Below are 5,542 nucleotides of genomic sequence, written 5' to 3'. Positions count from 1 at the left end.
GAGATACCCTGGAGAAGAACGTTTTTTAAAAGGTGGTTCAAGCTTTAGTAGCAGCATCAGGTCAGGGATCAGGAAACCTTTGGCAACAACACAACTTATTTGTAAAGGCATTAGTGAACCTCTAGGACTAAATCAATGTGCTTATTGCAAGCAAAATGGACACCGGAAAAAGGAATGTTAAAGAAGGGAAAAGATGGAGGCTCAGATTTTAAACCTGGAAGAGGATACAGAATAATGGGGCCAGGGCTCAGTCCTCAGCCTCCCAGAGTCCATGGTAACATTGCAAATAGGGGGCAAAAAGATAAACTCCTCGTTGGATCCTGGAGCTGCTTATTGGGTATTGAAAAAATCAGAAGGACCAATGGCTAAACAAAGATTAAATGTTCAGGGGGCCACTGGAAATATTGAATTCCATCCATGCTTTCTGGCTAGAATTACCAATCTGGGAAAAGGAACGATGACTCACTCCTTTCTTGTCATTCCAGACTCTTTATCCACTCCTAGGATGGGCCTTTATTTTTAAAAATTAAAAGCCAAAATTTCTTTTCCCCTAGTCAGTCTGGGTAACTTGTCTCCTTGGAGAAGAATACATGTTGCTTCCCCTAGAAGAAAACAAAGAATCACTCTCAAGCCTTGAGGTGGGCAAAAGGAAAAACAGTTAATATCTACACAGACAGCTGCTATGCTTTCACTACAGCCCATGTTTGGGACTCGATACAAGGAAAGAGGACTCTTAACTTCTGGAGGAAACAAATAAGAATGTTGAAGAGATACTGACTCTCCTGGATGCCATTTGGCTTCCCAAAAAGGTGGCCATTATTCATTGTAAGGGTCATCAAAAAGAAGAGACCCCTGAGGTTCAAGTAAACACCTGAACTAACTGATCGGGCAGCTCGCTAGGCTACCTTAAAACCAGTGGGGCCTCTAGAGCTGCTAATCATTACACCATTGCCAGAGCTGCCAGAAAGGCCTTAATTATTCAAATGATTTAGAATTGGGAAAGACCTTCCCTACTGAGACACTTCCCTCCAGATGGAGAAAGCTGCAGGATGGATGGATATTCGTTCCTTAGGCCCTGGGGTGGACCTTGGTTACACTGACACATCAGAACACTCATTTAGGGGAAACTCGACTGAGTCTTCATTCCCCATTTAAAAGACCTCATCTCTGATGTGGGGTACAGATGTATAAGTTGCCAACAGGTAAATGCTGGAAAGACGGAACATGTGGAGAGGGCACTATGCGAGGAACCTCACCTGGTAAGGAAGTGGACTTCATGGAGGTAAAGCCTGGAAAGTATGGACATCACTATTTTAGTACTAGTGGACACGTTTTTAGGCTGGACTGAGGCATTCTTGACAAAAACCAAAACTGCTAGATAACAGTAAAAAAAAAATTACTCGGGCTGGGAAGGTGGCTCAGTGGTAGAACGCTTGCCTTGCATGCTTAAGGCCCTGGATTCGATTCCTCAGCACCACATAAGCAAAAAGAAAAAAGCTGGAAGTGGCACTGTGACTCAAGTAGTACAGCGCTAGCCTTGAGCTGAAGAGCTGAGGGACAGTGCCCAGGCCCAGAGTTTAGGCCCACGACTGGACCCCAAAAAATAAAATAAAAAATTACTCCATGAAATAATTCTTCCGTTTGGCTTACCCTTAGCAGTGGGGCCCAACAATGTCCCGGCCTTCACCACCCAAATTACTCAATTATTGGTTAAGGCCCTAGAAATAAATAGGAAATTACATTGTATTTATAGAACTCAGAGTTCAGGACAGGTGGCAAGAATGAATAGGACCTTAAAGGAAATTTTAACTAAATTAATTATAGAAACTGGCCATGACTGGGTAAGCCTTGTCCCCTTTGCTCTCCTTTGAGTAAGATGGACTATTCAGAGACACTCAGAGGATCCCCTAAAAATAAGACTTACCAAGTGTTAATTGATATGCTTTTATAGTTTCTTATTCTTAATGTATTACTATGGGAAGAGCTTTTCTGCTCACACCTTTGTACAGGTGGCCTGTTTATTTTTGTTTGTTTTTGTTTTGTTTTGGGGATTTTTTTGTCAGTCATGGGGCTTCAACTCTGGGCTTAGGCACTGTCCCTCAGCTCTTCAGCTCAAGGCTAGTGCTCTACCAGTTGAGCCACAGTGCCACTCCGGTTTTCTGGTGGTTTGTTGGAGATAAGAGTCTCGTGGCCTTTCCTGCCCGGGCTGGCTTTGAACTGTGATCCTCAGATCTCAGCCTCCTGAATAGGATTACAGGCGCGAGCCACCGCACACAGCCGGCCTCTTTTTATTTGTTGGATTTGCTGCACTCGAAGCCTGTTTGATGGGGGAGGGGGAGTTTAGAATTTGGCCCAAAAGAAGGATGTAAAAATCAGTTATTTGATTGAACAGAAAAAACAGTGGGGAATGTGAAAAACGGTGGGGCAGAGGGTCCTGACCCATGCTGACATCACCGCCATGCCTCCTTCCCCTCCCCCCACCTCCAGCTGGCAGGGAAGGGCATCAAAGGAAGTCATTCAGTGGCAGGCCACCAGATATGGAGGGTGGGAGTTCCAGGGGAGGAGAGGAGAAAAAGCACAGGGGAGGCCAGGCGCAGGTGGCTCACACCTATAATCCTAGCTACTCGGGAGGCTGAGGTCTGAGGATCACGGTTCAAAGCCAGCCAGGGCAGGAAAGTCCGTGAGACTCTTATCTCCAATAAACCACTAGAAAACTGGAAGTGGAGCTATGGCTCAAGCGGTAGAGCACTCGCCTTGAGCTGAAGAGCTGAGGGACAGCGCCCAGGCCCAGAGTTCAAGCCCCACCACCAACCAAAAAAAGCACAGAAAGAGGGGCGCGTGAGGTGAGACACTTGGTGCAGAGGACAGCTGTAAGGAGTGCATGAGCCCCATGAGGCCCACAGAAAGGCCCAGGGAAGTCTGAGCAGTAGAGGGGCCTGCAGAGAGGCCAGCAGAGAGCTGAGAAGATGGCAGAGGTGGAGAGGCTGGAGAAGTGCTGGAAAGACCTGTAGAAAAGATGAGACCTGTGGGAAGCAGGGAAAAAGAAGTCGCCACTTGGAGGTTGCAGCTGCTCCTAGTTCGGAGATAGCTCTGGCCAGTGCACTTGCAGACTGACTAATGAAGCTGCTTTGTTACCTTTAATCATGCCTCCGTGGATTTTCTCACTCATGGCTTATTACAAAAGGAGATGACATCATCAAAGGATTGGGGTGGTCTCACTCCATCAGCTGCACTATAACTCACACTCTAGCTCTTCTCCTTCTCCGGGAAAACACCAAATGGCAGATGATGCCAGTGCAGCCCAGAGATCCCAGGGGCCTGGGCTTGGGAGGCCATGGGGGCTTCCTTGGAGGCTTCGCTAGCAGCCTCCGGGATTGAAGTCGACACCGCGGGGCCTAAGACAAGGAATGGATCCCCATCACCAAACTGGGCCGCCTGGTTAAGGTCTCTGGAGGAGATCTAGCTTTCCTCCCTGTCCATCAAGGAGTCTGAGATTATTGACTTCTTCCTGGGAGTGTCACTCAAGGATGAGGGGTTGAAGATTATGCCGTGCAGAAGCAGACTCAAGCTGGCCAGTGCACCAGGTTCAAGGCATTTGTAGTCATTGGCAACTACAATGGCCATGTTGGTCTGGGGGTTAAGTGCTCCAAGGAGGAGGCCACTGCCATCCGGGGGGCCATCATCTTGGCCAAGCTCTCCATCGTCCCTGTGCGGCGAGGTTACTGGGGGAACAGGATTGGCAAGCCTCACACTGTCCCATGCAAGGTGACAGGCCGCTGCGGTTCTGGGCTGGTGCGCCTCATCCCCACCCCCAGAGGCACTGGGATCCTGTCAGCACCTGTCCCCAAGAAGCTGCTGTTGATGGCTGGCATCGATGACTGCTACACCTCAGCCGGGGGCTGTACTGCTACCTTGGGGAACTTCGCCAAAGCCACCTTTGATGCCATCTCTAAGACCTACAGTTACCTGACCCCTGACCTCTGGAAAGAGACCATATTCACCAACTCTCCTTATCAGGAATTCACTGACCATCTTGTGAAAACCCACACCAGAGTCTCCGTGCAGAGGACCCAGGCTCCAGCTGTGGCTACAACATAGAATTTTATACAAAAATAAGAAAGTGAATCAAGCCTAAAAAAAAAAAACCCCACACTCTACTAAGCCCTGACACTGGGGGGAAGATTTAGAAAGGGGACCAGATGAGACACCTCTGGGTGAGGGTACTCCTCCAGGGTACAGAGTTCAAGCAAGGCACACAAGTCTCCCTCAAATAGTCTGCTCTGCTGCCCCAAATAGTTTCCATGTCCTGCACAGTAGAAACTGCAGCTCAACCGGACCCATCCTTGCCTGGTCACTGGTCACAGGGGACATGATGGCGGTGATGTGTGAGGCTACCAGCTCCTTCTTGAGTGCAGGACCCTGAGGCTCTCAGTGGCCTGGGTGGAACTGAAGCAGAATAAATGGGGGGAATGAAGCATGGGAAACAGGCGCCAGGAATTCAACCTTGTATTAATGAATGACTTGATTAAGAGCATAGGAGTTCTCATGTTTTCTACCCCCTCATAAGCTGCAAGATTTGTAAAAAGAGGAAAGGGATGGGAAAGAGAATCAATCTGTCTCTCTCTGTCTCTCTGTGTCTCTCTGTCTCTCTCTCTCTCTTTCTCTGTCTCTCTCTCTCTCTTTCTCTCTCTCTGACATTGTATGATTGTCCTCATAATTTGTGTGCTCTGAGAACTGAGTGGGATATCTTAAAGAGACAACTGGCTATAATCCTAGCTACTCAGGGGGCTAGATCTGAGAATCTCAGTTCAAAGCCAGCTCAAGAAGGAAAGTCCATGAGACTTATCTCCAATTAACTACCCCCCCCCCAAAAAAAGCCAGAAGTAAAGCTATAGGTCAAGTGGAAAAGCACAGCCTTAAGCAAAAAAAAAAAAAAAAAAAGCTCAAGGACTGCCAGGCATTAATGGCTCACACCTGTAATCTTAACTACTCAGGAGGCTGAGATCTGAGGATCATAGTTCAAGCCAGCCCAGGCAGGAAAGGCTTTGAGACTCTTAGCTCCATTAGCTATCAGAAAATCAGAAGTGGCACTGTGGCTCAAAATGGTAAGGCACTAGCCTTGAGCAAAAGAGCTCAGGGACAGCACCCAGACCCTGAGTTCAAGCTCCATGACCAACCAAAAAAAACACAAAAACTTAAGAACAGGTCATGAGTTCAAGTCCCAGGACCAGAACAATAAATAAATAAACATCTGGGCAAGGCAACCAAGTGGGAAAATAACTCCTCTTGGCCCAAAGTGTTTAAAAATATTTGTCTTTTAAAATTGTTATCTGCGAGACTATTATGTCCATTTAACCACTTGAAAAATGCCAGAAGTGGAGAAATAGCTCAAGTGGTAGAGTGCCAGCCATGAGCAAAAAAAGCTTGGGACAGTGTCCAAACCCTGAGTTTAAGCCTTTGTTATCAGCATAAAAAATAAAATAATAATCTCCTTGCTTTGCCACTTGACTCGTGTGTGTGTGTGTGTGTGTGTGTGTGTGTG

General features: G+C 47.4%; 1 pseudogene across 1 annotated transcript; it reads left to right on the top strand.

Annotated features, from left to right (window-relative positions):
- Positions 1-1,240: 1,240 nt before the first annotated feature.
- On the top strand, positions 1,241-4,131 carry LOC105983281 (annotated as a pseudogene). Its single transcript, XR_001174939.1, has 2 exons — positions 1,241-1,259; positions 3,401-4,131. The product of XR_001174939.1 is annotated as a 40S ribosomal protein S2-like (transcript).
- The last annotated feature ends 1,411 nt before the right edge of the window (positions 4,132-5,542 follow it).

Source organism: Dipodomys ordii, unplaced genomic scaffold (assembly GCF_000151885.1).
Source record: "Dipodomys ordii isolate 6190 unplaced genomic scaffold, Dord_2.0 Scaffold19, whole genome shotgun sequence".
Taxonomy (NCBI): Eukaryota; Metazoa; Chordata; class Mammalia; order Rodentia; family Heteromyidae; genus Dipodomys; species Dipodomys ordii.
The sequence above is the reverse complement of the archived record's forward strand: the minus strand, read 5'-3'. Positions and strand labels throughout refer to the sequence as shown.